General features: G+C 39.5%; 1 protein-coding gene and 1 long non-coding RNA gene across 14 annotated transcripts in view; one reads left to right on the top strand and one right to left on the bottom strand.

Moving 5' to 3' along the window:
- The window catches only part of FOXP1 (forkhead box P1), a 543,747-nt gene that overhangs the window by 304,874 nt on the left and 221,623 nt on the right, over positions 1-17,250 (bottom strand). The gene's annotated exons all lie outside the window — the stretch shown is intronic.
- Positions 1-17,250, top strand: part of LOC309525538 — a 180,897-nt gene that overhangs the window by 11,669 nt on the left and 151,978 nt on the right. The gene's annotated exons all lie outside the window — the stretch shown is intronic.

Here is a 17,250-nt window from a genome sequence, read left to right as displayed (position 1 = left end):
TAACCCCAAAAGATATACTTCTAGATAAGCTGCCTTGAGTATATCAACAGAACTGATTTCGTCATTCAGACATTTCCCCTACAAAATAAATACACATCACTGTTTTTAGGGAATTCCGTTGTAAGTCAAGCAGAACACACCAAGTATACCAAGGATTACTTGGTGCCATTAAAAAGTGGAAAAGTACACAGTTATGTGATCTAAAGGGAGGGTGTGCTTTTTTTATCACGTAAACATCACAGTATTCTCTTTCATGCAAAACGGTATGTAATCCTTTAAGAAACAAAACTTATCTTCCATTTTCTGGTCATATAATCAGTGCATAGAAGAAGTGGGGGAAATTTAATTTGCATCAAGTTAATAGATCAAACTACGAACAGCACTTAAATTTAATTCAACATCACATTACTAAACACGTTGGTAAGTAGCTTATGTGCTAATAGCAATTGTTCCAAATTTAACTAAACACTGATCATTTGAAGAACAGTACAGTCATTTGTGGACAACCCGCGAAGCTTTTTTCCAGGTACAATCCACTGAATGTTACAGGTGCTTAATGTCTCCTGAAATCAATGGGAATTGGGTGCTTTCTGTGTATTTCAACAGAATTTAAGAACATCTTAATACAAACCAATCTACATGTCTGAAAAGCAAGTGCTACATTACTCCTGTAACTATACTCTTCAGCTTTAGAAGGCTAGTTTGTTGTGAGGTATTCTGAAACAACCTTCTCCCTAACACTGTAGCCTTTTTCGTAAATTGGCCTTTGGACATTAAGGGTCATTTAAACAAGTAATCTGTCACCTGTATTAGAAAGTTATAAACTCTAAATTGTTCCTTTTTTTGTAACATGCAGATCAGTTATTTTTTCAATCTTCCAAGTAATCAAATCTTCCTATGCATTTTTTATCTATTAACTTTTTATTCATCAATTAGTGCCAACTTTGGTTGTTTGTATTGTTGTATGTTATGCTTATGTTATGTTCACGTTTAATAAGGATGAATTTCTGTATTGGGGGTGGGGGGGTTATGTTATGTTGTAAAAAAAAATTCCAATATAAATTATTTTAAAAAAATTTAGTGCCAACTTTAACAATTATGCAGCTGTGTTAGAAACATCAACTAAAAATCTTGGAGAATTAAAGGCAATCACATGGAATATTCCACCACCACCCCTCTTCTCTACAACAGCTGTATTTGCAGGCACTCAGGCAATGCATTAGAAAAAAAGTGTTTTCCTTCCTATATATGTACACTGTTTAAATTTAGGCTTAAGCTTCCTAAATAACACTTCAACAGCACATGCATACTGGGGCCTCACGTATATTTTGACATCTCATGCAATATATGAATTTGCTGACGCATCTAATAAATTTGATTTTTGCATTAAAATCTCAAATTTGGACACACAAAATGCATTTTACTACTCCACCAATGACCCATACTGCATGGTTCTGCTACTGAAAAAGTCTCCACCTTCCGTTCTATAGCAGCTTTCAGATTCCTGTGAACTTAACAGTTTCACTCCCTCTTTTATGTTAGGTAAAGAGAAACGTGCTGCGCAGGTTCTAGTCTTTTCATTCCATCAGGTAAAAGTATTCCTCCTTACAGACAAACAGCAACACAGAAGTCTGGGCATCTTTTCCAGGGAAGGATGGGAGACTATTATATTACCTTACAAGAAAGTGACACTCTTGGCCATGGTCATGTGAAAATATTTCTGAGGTATCCTTTAACACCCTTTAAATATTGAAACAATAAAAACAATATTTGCTGTTGTACCTTTGAAGCTCTGACAAAAGCTTTGTTTTAGCACTTACCACAGTGTGCAATAAGAGTTAATAATCAAATCTGTCCCAACCCCCACAAATGTTAAACAAAAAGATAAAAGAAATGCAAATAGCTATTGTCATGGAAAGTTAAAGTACCTGTCTGTATTTTTAAGTGAAAACTATTATCTCTATCAATCAAAATTTAAGAATACAATAGCGCTAATCACATAAGGTGCTTTGACTGAGGTGCTTTTTCCTCATAAAGAAAGACTATAAAAGTAATATACTAACAATTAGATAAGCTATTTGCAATGTTGCTACGAAGCGGGGGGGGGGGCTTTAAGCAGTCTTATTGTTAATAAAATGCTTCTGAATGTGTGTGTTGATTTGCACCCAAGAAGACTAAAAAATCCCTACACATTTTAATAAGATTGGTGAAATTTTATTCAGATCCTCACACTTGCCAACATGTGGTAGAATAGCACACTCTTCTGTTTAAGAGGAGTTACTCAAATGAAGGAAATAGTTAATTGGTAACCCAAATTCTTACTTCTAGCCTCGATGTACAATAATCATATTTTCAACAAACATGAGGGTTTTGTCTTTCTCTTTAAAAAGCAAAAAAAACAACAACCCCAAAACCCCTCTCATTTGACTTTCAAATAGAAGCCAGCATTCTCTTATAGGCTGCACGAATCTCATACAGAGTACTGTACATACATAAATACAGTTTCAAGCATGGGTTTTCATTTTTTAAAGCAGATTCAATCAGGAACTGAGCTGGTGCAGTTGATAAGAGAACACACAGCAGCAATTATGTCTAGATTAAAAGTAACAGCAAGTGATATTTAAAATGCCTTTAGTAGACAGTTAAAACTAGGATGCCATTATGCTAGCTCTGCCCCTCACAGAGAAGCAATAGGACTGTCAGCTTCCCTCATCCCACTTTCCCGCTGCATTATCAGGTTTCCTACTCTATAGTCCTATTACTTTCTGCATCATAGCTAACATCTCTAGTGTGCTATTAATATCAATGAAGAGACGATTCAATTTCCACAAAAGGAAAAAAAACCTGATCCCTAGTATAAAACAGACATTCTGGTGAGGACTCTAACTGAGGACAAAACAGAAACAACTGTCTTGTTGCTTTTTACAAAAACAAAACTATTGTGCATGCCATTTGAAAGCTTTTAGTAAACAATGAAACTATCCCCCCCCCCTACAGTGACAAACAAAAATGCCCGACAAAAAAGCAAGTCAAACACATCCCCTCTCCCTACTCTCAGAGAACAGTGTGCTGTTAAGGTTCAGGTACTTGCACAAGAAAAAGTAAACCCTGAAGAAACACCTGGATTCACAAACCTTAAAGGCTGCAACAAACTCCCTAAACTACCGGGGCTCCTGCAAAGAGGTCTGAACAAGACAGAATTCTGAACATTATTTATAAAGAGGAACAATAAAGGATAATGATCTTTAATAATACACACTTACCCATTAATGAAGAGGAAGAAAAGGTCTGAGCTGTTGTAATAATTCCCAATCAAGTAAAGAAAAAGTTGAGAGTTCTGGAAAGACCATACGGTTTACTTCTAACTAGCCAGATTTTCTCTGCCTCAACATTGGCTGCAGTGTAAGGAAGGACTGAAGGTATGTGGTCTAAACACAACAAAAGCCACTGCCTTACTCTAGATTAAATATGCAGGAAGAGGCCCCTTTGCATAAACACAAACACTCGGCAAATGAGTAACTGGCTCAAATCAGACGCCTGCTGTGCATTCTACCTGTCCTGATCTCTCAGGAGCTGCACAGCCTGTTTAATAGGGATGGTGGCTCAAAAAGATCACATAGCTACACGCAACCCCCCCCCCCAATAAATAGCAGCAATAACAACTAATAAATAGGAACAATATTAAGAACTGAAGTGACATTTGCCGTTACAAAAGAAAACATTTCCTCACCCACACACCTTTCAAGGCAGAGAAAGACAAAGAGACGTACAAGCAGGAAAGAATCCAGTAGGTAGAACATACTTTCTTTAATTAAACCTCAAATTCATCAGAATTACAGGTTTTGACTGAGTCTCTAAGCATGTATACTTAAAAGTAAATTCCACTGACATTGATTAAACTAATTTCTAAGTGGAAATGTTAAAGGCTAAGCTGTTGGGTTTGAGGGGCAAGAAGGACTTTATAACTTACATCTTTGACACATGTAAGAAAAAGAAAGACAGGATTTGTTTCTTGTTGTTTCGAAATAGAATCAATTTTATTGCTCAAACTGTCATTTTTTTTCAAAAAAAAATGTACAGAATATTCTAGAATGTTGTTGCTTTAGAAACAATCCAATGTAAACAAATATACTTTCTATTAAGGTTGGAATGGGGAGAGGAAATTTGATATTTATGTCAGATTCCGCCCCCCCCATCAGATGACTCAAAACAGTTTGCAGAACAATCCTATGCATGTTTTCTTGAAATGAAGTAGTCCTCCGAAAGTTGATAAATTATTATTTATTAAATTTTATACACATCTTGATTAACAAAACAAAACAGAAACCCTCAAAAGTTGACTACAACTTCCATCATCTCTGGTCTTTAGCCATGCTAAGTATGGCTGCTGGGAGCTGGAGTCCAACAAATATCTGTCTGGAGGGTGACAGGTTCCCCAGCCCTGTTTTACACACCATCCCCTATATGAATTTCCAAAGCGTATACATTTCATCTGTTAAAGGCAAAATTTGACCATTTGTATGGGGGCAATGTGAGCACTATCCTCCCTGTACAATGACCTCTGTTCATAGATAGACAAGGGTGACCCTGTTGATTCTCCTTGATCTCTCAGTATCTTTCATTAACATCAACTATGGTATCCTCTTAGAGTGTCTGCCCCAAGAGGGACTGGATGGCAGTGTTTTACAATGGATCCTATCCTTATTTGGCCAGCCATCTCCAGAGAATGGTACTTAGGGGATGCTGTGCAGTCTTGCACAAACTTCCATATGGGAATCCACTGGGAACAATCTTGTCCCTCAAGCCGTGTAACATCTATATCAGGGGTCCTCAAACTACGGTCCGTGGGCCAGATCTGGCCCGCCAGGGTCCTGAATCCAGCCCGCCCAGCAGATCGCTCCAGACCTGCCCCCCCCCCCGGCAAGGCCCAAGGCTAGGAAGCCTATATCTGCAAGAGTGGCAGCAGATGTGGGTTGGTGTCTGGCTTCAGTAATGGACTGGATGAGAGCAAATAAACTGCAGAGCGGGGGGGGGGCAGCCAAGTACACTTGCCCTGGGCCTCAGAGGGCTAAGTCAACTGGGGGTCCACACCAGGGACTCACTGCTTTTTTGTTTGAGTTTATAACTTTATTCTAACAGGACTCCCGGCCCCAGGCCTATGACAAGCTCTGCATGGGCATGGCTGGTATGCTGAATAAAGGTGTCCAGGACGCAGAGAAGCCTAGAAGGACATGGGGAGGAGAGAAGGAATGCCTCCCTAGCTACCCCCAACTTCCCCATCACCCGGCCATCTTTGTATGTTTGAAAACACTGTGTTAAACTTTTTTTTTGGGGGGGGGAGTGACATTGCTGTGGCTGTTGCTGTGGCAAGCTTGTTGTTGTTGTTGTTGGTATCCATCTGTCTCGAGAGACAATCAAGTACACCTCTGGGGCTAAAGTCAAACCACTGTGTTAGCAGCACCAAAGTGACCTCCCTGGGACACAAGCCTAGGAGGTGTTTATACAGGTCCTAGGCTGCCCAGACAACAAAACCCACTTCTCGGCTTCGTTGATGTGGTCCAAAGGAAAGCAGAGCAATTACATTTGGCACCAGTTTGGCTGCAGGAGTTGCCAGAAGGAGGCGTACAAGGTGCCAGACAACCGTCTTAGAGACTCCACTTCGGATTAGTGCACCGTTTACTCATTAGCCTTTTTTATGATAAATTATTATTATTATTATTATTATTACTACTACTACTATTCACACACACACATTTAAATGGCATATGTAGATGTAAAATTATAGTAGTATCTTATAAAATCCCAGGCGAGTTAGTTTTAGTAATGAGATCTTTAAAAAGAAAAGAAAATGTAATATGACTGTTCTTAGCTGAGTTGACATATTTCTACAGCCAGAAAATATAACAATTAACGTGACAGCCACATGTAGTCTTCTTATTTATCTATTTAAGAATAGGCCTTATATTTACCTGGATTCTAGAATTATTTGATACACCGTCTATCACGCACTTATTCACGTGAAAGAAAACCTCTCATTTACATGAGCACTGGAAACTCAAGGAAGCTTTAATGTGCAGCATTCAAACTATCAAGAGAGGGCTTCTGCATCTGGGCTTTTACTTGCTTTTGGGGGCTACCCTCATTTTTTCAAAGACCTCGCTAAAAAAGGGGAGCCCACCAGCACAACACACCATGAGATATTTATTAAAGGGGTCTGCTAAAATAAAGTATTTCCCTCCCATGAGCTTACAGTTTCTGACTGCACCAAGGTGAGAGTTGGATCCTGGCCAGTTAAATGAACAAAAGACATCCAACAGCAGTGCTTACTAGATACCCCTTTAAAAGAGCTTTGGATTCAACTAGGAAGGCTAGAAAATACCCATGCAACTGTAATTTCTCTTGAAGCATGTGGGAAACCACAAGCAAACTGGATTTGTTGTGACTTTGGGTCAACTCATAGACCAGGTATTCTAATAAGAAAAAAATATATCAGGAGCTGCACTATAAAACAAAAACCCAGTTCCGTGTGCCAACAGGTTATGAGACAAAAATTGTCCCCTTTTCAGACCTTGCCCCTAAAAAACTGGAACTCAATAACTCAATTTCCTGACCTGATGGGGGGGAAATGCTTAACAGGATTAGTTTTAATTAATACCTCACGGAGAGAGTCCATAAGAAATGCCTTTACTATTCACTATATTATTATTATTATTATTATTATTATTATTATTATTATTATTATTATTATTATTCATTGAAACAACCTTTCAAATAAGGTGTTAGATCATATTCTCTGCATAGATAACAGTGATCTAACCTTGATGCAAATAAACCATAGAACAAAATGTAATCAGTATATCGCTGTGTAAAAGCCTTTGTCCATCCCCATGGAGGTTCTAATGACTGTTTTGGCACTTCTGGCTGGTAGTTATGCCTTCTTGCTCACATATATCTCATACTGGTTGAGCAAGCTAATGGAAGTGCTGTTAGTGGAATCCAATATTAATGCTCTGCATCGTGCAAAACTGGATGCAACTGAATATAATATACAATTATAGGTGGTATCTAATTCCATAGCTAATAGATGCTGGATTTTAAATTAATATTTTAATAAGGAAACTGAAATAAATACTGCTACTCAGGTAGAATAACACTGCATTCTGGATCTGACAGTCTTTCCTGCTGTTAAGCCTGTTCTCTATAGCACTCTGTTGGGCTGGGCGGGGGGTGGGGGGGGGATTCAAGATTCAAATGTCTGAGTGACACATCCTGATGCACCGAGTCAAAGATGTCATCTTCATGCAAGCTCCACTAGCTATATGCTTGAGAGGAAAATGAAGCGCGCACACATACAGTACAGAGACTGGGGGAGGGGAGTGAGACCTCCAGAAAATAAACAGGGTATATGGTTTCAAAGGCTACAGACACAGACATTTCATTGTTCGAGCCAATTATCAGTGGAAAATAATAACAACAGATGGATTGAGAGTCACTGACTTTTCATATGCACTTCATCTCTGCACAACAGATGATGAAATGCGAGAGCTATCTCAGAAAGGCAAAACATCTTTCAGCAAAAGAACTCTATACTCCAGATGGGGACCTTCTAAGGCAGCTGATTATCTTCTTATAATGTTTTAAGAGAGAGTTACTAAAACATTTCAAGAACTAATCAGATACGATGGGCACAATGGAACCATTGTTTGGAAGGAGGAGAAACTTTGGACTTGTGACTGAAAACAGTCAACACACGTTTCTAGAAGGTTAGAAATGTGCATTTCCTGTTTCCACATCAAGTGCTCTCAGCTCCAAATAAAGGCCTGATCCCATCATTCATGAGCTGGCAGCAACTACAGTGGGGACTTTGCCAGTGGAACCAGGCCCAAAATTGGAACGTCTGCTTCTGGCAGAAGAGTAATTCATCTCCCAACACATACAGATACATGCTTCTACTACTTGGGTGAGAAAACTAGAAAAAGATCTGTCTCAAGAAAGCACACCCTTCACCATTTCATGTGCAGAAATGAGGACGGAACTACAATTAACCTTTACAATGCATCCTTGCTGCCTAGAGGATACCTCAAAGTTGAGCTAAGCATTTCAATAAACAGGTACACTTGTTGCATGGGATTACACTGACATTATTTTACAGCGTTCAAAGAATAATTTCTGGTACAGTACAGTAGTACCTCGGGTTAAGTACTTAATTCGTTCCAGAGGTCCGTTCTTAACCTGAAACAGTTCTTAACCTGAAGCACCACTTTAGCTAATGGGGCCTCCTGCCGCCGCCGCACCGCCGGAGCACAATTTCTGTTCTTATCCTGAAGAAAAGTTATTAACCCAAGGTACTATTTTTGGGTTAGTGGAGTCTGTAACCTGAAGCATATGTAACCTGAAGAGTATGTAACCCAAGGTACCACTGTATTGTAAATCTGGATAAACTCCTGCATAATACTTGTTTAAAGCGGGGTGGGAAAAGAGACAAGGATACTTGGATAAGCTGTGTGTATGTATATGGTGTTTTAAAAGTATACAAACAAGTGCATTTCTCTTTATAAACTACTTTTTTATAAAGTATACAAATACCAATGCAACAAAACATCCTTTCTCCCCAAGGCCACATAGGAAATCACTTTCGAACCTGTGGAAATTTCAACGTTGAGTTGTAATGTTGCTGTTCTAATGAGAGGAAACATCACTTAACCTACTAGATATGTGCACATCCTTGCACATACCTGAAGAAGTTACCGTATATGAATTGTGGCCCTTATCTACCATGACTTACTAGATGTCCCTGAACAAGACATGTCCTTGCATCTCAATATCAGCTCGTGATCTGTAAGGTCACAATAAGAGTGAACTAGACAACCAAGGTTATTTTCTGAAATCGCAACCTGAAATGCTGTGCATATTAAAATAATAGAAATGACAAATAGCGGAACATGCATTTTGTCTACACTGTGCCGTGACTGGACAGCGAAGTAAATCAAACTGATATGTAGTAAAACATGCATACTTTCACTGTCACTAGTCTTTTTCAGGAAATGAAGCATAATATGGTTTCAAAGGAAATACGAGCATTATTTAAAAGTTGGAAGTTCAGCTGAAAAGCTACTCCAGTAAATGCCATATCAGTGTACAATTTTGAAACCATCACCGTCCACTATTTCCTCTAACTCTGACTAGTTATGGGTTGGATCTAGGCTTAGTCATAATTAGAGGAGACTGGTTGAGATCAATGGGACTTAAGATTAACTCTTGTCCCATTGAAAGTATGACTAAAGGTGCAATCCAGGACACACATGCACCTTCACCTGGGTTGTGCAAAGCAGTGGAGCCACTTTCGCATCTGCAACCCAACTGCTCACCAGGCTGGTGCAGAGATTGCATCTGCATCAGACCCACTACTGTCAGGCAACAGCAGCAAGACCGGTCTGGGGTCCAATGGATCCCATACCAGTTCAGCCTTGCCCACTCCCCACCCTTGGAAGCCCCCGTTTCAGGGTTTTCCACTGACCTCCATGGGAGGGGATACTGCAAACATACCTCCCACCTTCTCACACTTTCAGCAGGCAGAAGAGGGCAGTCAACCCTGAAGGAGCCACTTGGGGAGCAGAACACAGCGGAAGGGCACCTCTGCTCATTCTAAATCACCAGTGTAAGGGTTTATTTTTTATTGCTTTGTAACTGATGGAAATAATTAGTTTATCCAACTACGCACAGACAAATTAGCATGACACACAGCATCCCTCTAAATTCTCGTTTTACAAAATACTGTTAAAAACCTGTTGTTTTTCTTTGCCTTATTATTAATAATAGCATAATTTATATTAAAAAATTCTGATCAGTATGGCCCTCAAAGGGAAAAAATAGAAACAAATCTGTGCCAATCAGCTAACACCTAAATATTAAGAGTTATTTCATGAATAAAGCTCTATAAGTTCTACTGGGATGGGGTTATGTCCTTAACACAACCTATAATACAACCTGTAACACACACAGGCTGCATTTGGACACCGTGACAGGAATTAACCCAGCTGGAGGAGTATGTGGACCAGTCGGGGGTTAGGTTTGTTCCCATTATGATAAACCACGGTTTGTTGTGATGTTCAAGTTCACTGAATTTGCATGCAGTGGTTCTCAACCTGTGGGTCCCCAGATGTTGCTGGACTACAACTCCCATCATCCCTGAGCTCTGGCCTTGCTAGCTAGGGGTGATGGGAGTTGTAGTTCAACAACATCTGGGGACCCACAGGTTGAGAAAGGCTGGCATAGGGTAAAATTCTGCAACTCATTTCAGCAGCAAAGAGGAAAACAAACGACATGTAACAGAACTATCTGGCTAAGCACATGCTTAGTGGATAATTCCCCAATCGTATCCCCATATCCTTCACTAGCCCACAGTGATGCCACCCAACCAAATAATATGCTCCTTGCCAGATAGACAGACAGACAGTTTTAATAGGCAGCCACCAGAGAACATCTTTGCATAATAATAAATATCATAAAAGGGGGAAAATATTTCTGCCTCTGGGGTTATCAGTTCTATTTTTCCTAACCATTCACACTAAGAGTTGTGAAACCACAAAAATGTACTTGCGGTTTAAAAAAATACCCATATTAACACTCTGTATTTGGTGCAATATACCAGACAAAACTTTGGCTTCTTCATGGCTCTAGTTTTGTGTCATATAGGATGAAAAGAAGACAGATGCGAGAGTGAGCCTGGTTTTACATCGGATGCTGCTTTTCAGGAGCGGAATTGACTGACTGATTATATTTCTATGCTGTTTTCCATTTGAGTAAATCCCAAAGTGACTTACAAACGATATATAACAACAGCAGCAATAAACGTAACAACAGAACATCACAATTACAGCAAAAATAATAATGTCTGGGCCATGGTGAGATGACCCTACCAAGTCATATATAATAATTAAGAAATCCACAATAATTTTAAATGTAATTATAATCTGTAAAACAATGCTGACAAAACAGAAGCTTAAAAACAGTCTAAAATCCACTACATTCCCCCCAGTACCTCACTATCACTCACTTACTCTGCTCAGTTTATTAAAATATGCCGACCAACAAATCAAGACTCTTCTTCCTTGGAGGTTTTTAAGCAGAGGTTGGATGGCCATCTGTCAAGGATGCTTCAGTTGAGATTCCTGGGTCGCAAAGGTTGGACTAGATGACCCTCTAGGTCCCTTCCAACTCTACTATTCTATGCTTCACTAATATGTGTGCTGATACTCAGGACCCTACTCACATCAGGGCTGCTTGTCCCCAAAGTCAAGTTCTCACTGTGAGATTGGGATCAAATTTAAACATCTTTCTTGGGACTTTATACTCTCACTGATGAGCACCCGTCATTCGGCCCCCACAAACAGTAGCAATCCAATCAACAAGCAAAGGCAGTGATATTATTTTATAAATCTATGCGTTGGATGCCCAATAATTGGCCTCAAGGTTCCTCACTCTCCCCCATGTTTCGGCTATAATTAAACATGCCCAGGCTGGTGGAGCTGCCAGGGATCAGGGTGGGCAGATAGAATTAGTTACCTCTTTCCCAACCCCATACTCATAGGTGACAGAAGAGTTTACTGAAAGTTATCCACCTCATGTGCAACTGAGTAAAACTGAAGTACCTGAACTTAAAAACCAACTTAATCTTAGTGAACTAAACCATTACAAACCCAAGTGTTTCTCTATTTGAAGAATTTTCACCTCACCCTGCAGCTAAAAAAGCCTTCCAGAGTGGCTTACAAAGATCAAACACTGCCATCAAGCTTACAATCTAAAGACATGTCACAAAAGGAAAATAGTTTGGGAGGGAGGAGGAAAAACAAACAAACTGAGACCCTAGTTTTAGTTACAAAGTTCTTATAACAAGCAGCTGGAGTGGAAACAATTCAGAGAGAGGAGGAACCAAAACTTCTTGTCTTTCAGTAGAACCAATGGAGTGGTCCAGCTTCCCTTCTCTTCCTGATGGAATGAATGACTGCTGCCAGATGACGCAGGTAAGGGAGGGAAGTGGAGTGTGGATTTTGTTATAAACATCTTTCATGCATTTCCATCTTTAATCTGAAGTTTAGAGCACCACAGGATTATAAACAAGTTGCTATTTGCCTTACATAATATAACTAACCAACATCTTAAATGTCAAGAGTTAATGTAAACAAAAGGAACAATTCCAGAGAAAGCAACACAGGGAGAGAGATTGACAAGCTAAAATAAGCCTTCCTCAGAAAAACTCAGAAATAACTCTAGATCTTCTGAAGAAAACAAAAGACGCTGGGGTAATTTTTCCAAGTCAATCCGCATAAAATCCATTCCTCCTTCCCCTTCAAGCAAAGGTGGCATTGCAACCCCCAAATGCTGCAATGGATTATGGGCAAACGTTAGGCGAACCCGGTTCCCCAGATTACGAGTCTACCGCTCTTAACCACTACACCACACTGGCTCACATGATTGTTCTATACTTACCCTGTTGGCACTGCTTTCATGTTCCACATGTTGGGTACCCCCCCCCTAAACATCTTGCCCATATTTAGTCATGTTTTATGAGCAATATCAGAATCATTGTATATTAGTGGAAAGAGAGGCTTGCCATACAATGTCCCCAGGATGCATGACATTTGTTTTACAACCAAATGCTTTTATTTGCCATTGTATGATCAAACAGACATTAAAACCTCCATCAAAATACGTATTTCCTTTAAGTGTGGCTGGTTAGGGTTCCAACGTATGCCTAAAGTCTGTTCAACTAGACAAGCAATTTAAAAAAATATGTCGACTTTCATGTATTAAGGTGGTCTTGTGAAAATTTGTACAGAACACAGCTTTAATCTTTATTAAATCCCCTTCTTTGGTGGCTCTATTTTAGTCCTCTTCTTAACCTTCTTTTTGCCACTTTCAGAAAGCTGAAAATTGCAATGACTCAGTTCAGACATAATGCAAAACTATAGCTTAGTACTGTATGATCAAACTTGTTCACACCCTCTTCCTCTGGAGTGTGGCCATGATAATGAGACAGAAAGCATCCTCTTCCACTTTTAAAGTAACAGGAGTTTATAATTTTGTTTGATTGAGGAACTAAAAAATAAGCCAACACCAGAAACTATAGTTTGCTGCAAGGTGTGTAATGATTTGCACGCAAAAAGACTAACAGCTCCCTACATATTTTAATAATATCTGCACAATTTTATTCAGCTCATCATATTTGCCAACATGTAAAATAGCATTCCTCTCTGCTGCAACAATAAACTTAGACTGCTTTTCAATCAATAACATAGTTGCAGCCTATATGTTTAACCAGATTATTATCTTGCTTTAGCTTGCAGTGAACTTCTTTCTGCAATAATATATGATGCATAAACTATTATTAACAGTGGGATGTATGTCTTCCTTTTGTCTGCAGTGAGCTTTCTTCATAGTAGGAGAGCATGAACGAAAAATGGCATCAACTAAAAACCACCTGTCCTTTAAGTGTACACCAGTACACCAGTATTCTGTATGTATACCAGGGCTTTTATCCATTCCTCCGCTACTTTAGTCCCTAACACTGCCTGAAAATATGTCGCTGGATCACAGGGCCTCCAGAGCATTTGATACAATGCTCAGAAAGGAAAACTGGCAACCCCACGCCATGTGCAAACAGAAATGCTTTCCACCGAGATCTCTGGATCTCAGCCCATGACTTCTGAGACTGCCTCTTCCTGGTAAACAGCATATTAATGATAAACAGCAGCATTTTTCAGCCAACTCCTAATGAAAAGTGTGAAGGGAAACTAGTAGGTAGGGTAATAAGCAACCAAACGGAAGCTTCTTTGGATAATAAAGCACAATTCAAGCCCTTAAGGCTTAGAAGATTCCTCTGGTTCGGATCTAACTGCAGTTATGTATAGGACACACACAGTGAGGCTAGTCACTGGGTAGAAGACTCTGTTAACTGCTTAAATCTGTTTTGGTGTATGGCCACCATTTGGCAAACACAAAAATATAATGCTCGTTGCAAGGCATAGGTCAGCACAGTTGGAGCCAGATAGCAAGCTTAAGATATTATTGTAGCTATAGCATCTGGTGCGTTGGTATATTCCATGTGCTTTTGAAATGGTTGTTTTAGACCAGGTTCCATCTCTCTCTCTCTCTCTCTCTCTCTCTCTCTCTCTCTCTCTCTCTCTCTCTCACCCTCCCTCTCTCATTAATCTCCAGATTTGGGAGGTTTCAATTTCTCATTTCATATTCAAATACTGATAATACCAGATACACGTGGGTAAGTATATATCTCTGTCAGTGTATAAAGAACCAAAAAATAAAATTAAAATAAACCATTTTCTTCATCAACTAGTAAAAGAAGACTTGGAGTTCGACTATTTTCTTTGGAAACCAAATTATTAGAGCCATGCCTTCCTTCGCATTACTCAGATGGGAGCATGAACACTCTAATAATTGTTTTAGTTTAAACACTTCTCAGTTTGCCGTTGACATGAGATTTCTTTTCACTTCTAAGACTTTAAGAACAGTTGTTGCCCATGAACTCAAGGACTAGGTGGTAAATGAACATAATATACCTGGTCTACGTAAGAGGGAAACACATTTTCAAGACAGAAATAACTATATACGATTCAGACTTGGGACACAATTCACCAATTATTCACAAAACAGAATTCTTTCATGGTCCAAGGGTAAAGGGATGTGTTCAACTGCTGTATTTTTAAAGTGGCATCAGTTCAATTGCAAGTATTAGCTGAGCACCCTGACAAATTTGTCCAAAGTAGGATAAAACCATTTCCGCTCCACATAGAAAAAGAGACTTTCACTATCTTTTGCTTGCAATAAAAATACTATAGTGATACCTTGGTTTAAGAACAGCTTAGTCTATGGACAACTTGGATTAAGAATGCTGCAAACCTGGAAGGAGGTATTTTGGTTTGTGAAATTTGCCTTGGAAGCAGAACATGTTTCGCTTCCTGTTGAGTGTGTTCCATTTGTAAATTGAGTCCCCCGCTGCTATGGGAAAGCATGCCTTGGTTTAAGAACGGACCTCCGGAACGATTAAGTTCGTAAACCAAGGTACCACTGTGCTATCTGTTCCAAGAACCATAGCAACAATTTAATTTAGGGGAAGCTGATCAGTGCCAGGTCTGGGTTCCGGTTTTGAGAGTGTTCTTGGCAAGGTGTACTCAGTGGGCCCCCATGTCTGATTGGGCCTACACTTTTACCACTTGCCATCTCCCTCTGGGCCGATGCCGCTATATCCCTTCACTTTTGCAACTGCTTGCCTGCTCAGAGAGGTTAACTGAGAGCGACAGCAAGGGGAAGTGGCAGGATGACAGGAAGCTCCAGGCACTGACTATGGGTCCCTTGTACAATTGCCCAATAATGAATACCCCTGACACTGGCCCTTTAAAATCATTACTTGATGGCATGGCAGCATTCACCTAACCTCCAGTCCATCATGCTTTTTGCTGCTTACTGGCAGATAAAGAGGGAAGGGGAAGATCAGCAAAGGTAATCAGCAAACGTTATCAGTGAAGCCAATCCAGTGTTCCTGCTGGCGCATTAGCACTGCCACTGACCTTGCCGCCACCTCTCCCAACCCCTGGCAAACCATAGTGACGCAACCAACCATAGGTCAGTGGAGCATTTCTGCCCCAACCATGGCAACCGCTACTGTATGAAATAATACACTGTCCAGCTACCGTTTCTTTCCACCATATCACAATGAAGGTTCATTCAAACATAGCACTGATTTTAATATCATACTGTTGTTTTATTGTAAACCACGTTGAGACTCTATAGTGAAAGGCAAGTAAGAAAACCAGTAAAATAAATAAATATTTCAATGCTCCTCAGGAAGGTCCAGCTCTGTGCCAGATAACTGATTCCCTAAAATGTCTGAACAAGGAGTCGTAGCAATCTCAGCTCCAAACTGGAAAAAATGCTGGCACGATGGGATTATCACACATAGGTACATAGATCAAAGGTCATGCTAAATGCCCCTGCTCCATCTCAAAGCAACATACACTCTTCCTTCATAACACAGTTTCTATAGTTTTGTTCCACAACAAGTGTCTGCAGCAAATATTATGTCATACGGAGACAAGATTAGGTATGAAACGTAGTATGAATAAATTATTGGCCACAACCTCTTTTAATTTTCAGTGATTGGCCATTTAGAGTCAGATTGTTTTCTATATAAAAATAGTTAATCATAGTTCAAAATTAAGCAGAGTTTATTTTCTTTTTCTTTTTTTTAAGAAACAGCATACAGGATATGCCTTAAAGTATGCTTTAAAATCCTTAACCCTCTTTCCGACCCCCTTGGAAAAACGATCATACAAAGTTATTGCGTTTTATACTAATAAATGCAATGTGCTCGACTGTTTCTTTCTGCAATATGGATACTGTGCAGGATAATCATACTTTCATGGAAAGGTAATAAAAAATTCTCCATGAAAATAAACATAATATTGTACAGTAATCAAGCAAGAACTATTTCAGGAGCTTTTCATGAGTAGCCATTTACTTTGGCATGGAATTGCCGTGTGTAGCAAAGAATAGAGTATATGCACTAAGGGGGGAAGGGGGGAAGACTCAAGAACTAATACACAGTGAAAGACAAATTTAAAGCAGCCTTCTGGTGTACTGACACACGAATATAAAAATGACATGAGCAAGAACAGATTAGTTTACATACTTTTCAATCACAGCTGCTGCTCGGAAACCACAATACCTTTAAAATGACATTCTGAGGAAACAGATACAGCACGGCTGTAGCAGTGGTGAGGCATACTTAACACGAAATTAAAAGGGCATTTTTTATTTACATACTTCATACAGCACTGAACCCCAGCACAATTACATGGGAAATTTTTTAGTATGATTAATTTAGAAATAAGCTAGTGATAAATAGAGTGCACAGAAAATGATTCTGCTGAGCAAATTTTTATCACCAGCCTCAGATGTCAAAACTTGGTTTCAACAAGGGAAAGAGCAAGGCACATCTTCTTGGTTAATATTTAATTGGGTGCTAAAGATTTCTTATAGAGGACCTCTGAACTACTGCTGACAGCCTCGCGAGGAATCCCCAGTGATGCCAAAGATGCATGCCCTTGCTGTATAAACTAAAATAACATGAAATTTAATCAAGTCATTCAATTAATAAATCACTTTAGTGGACACTGCTGCCCAACTCCTATTTAATTACAAAATTTAAAAAATATTTGCACACTGCAAGCACTC

The sequence above is a fragment of the Podarcis vaucheri genome (assembly GCF_965113315.1).
Source record: "Podarcis vaucheri genome assembly, chromosome: 2".
NCBI classification, from domain to species: domain Eukaryota; kingdom Metazoa; phylum Chordata; class Lepidosauria; order Squamata; family Lacertidae; genus Podarcis; species Podarcis vaucheri.
The sequence above is the reverse complement of the archived record's forward strand: the minus strand, read 5'-3'. Positions and strand labels throughout refer to the sequence as shown.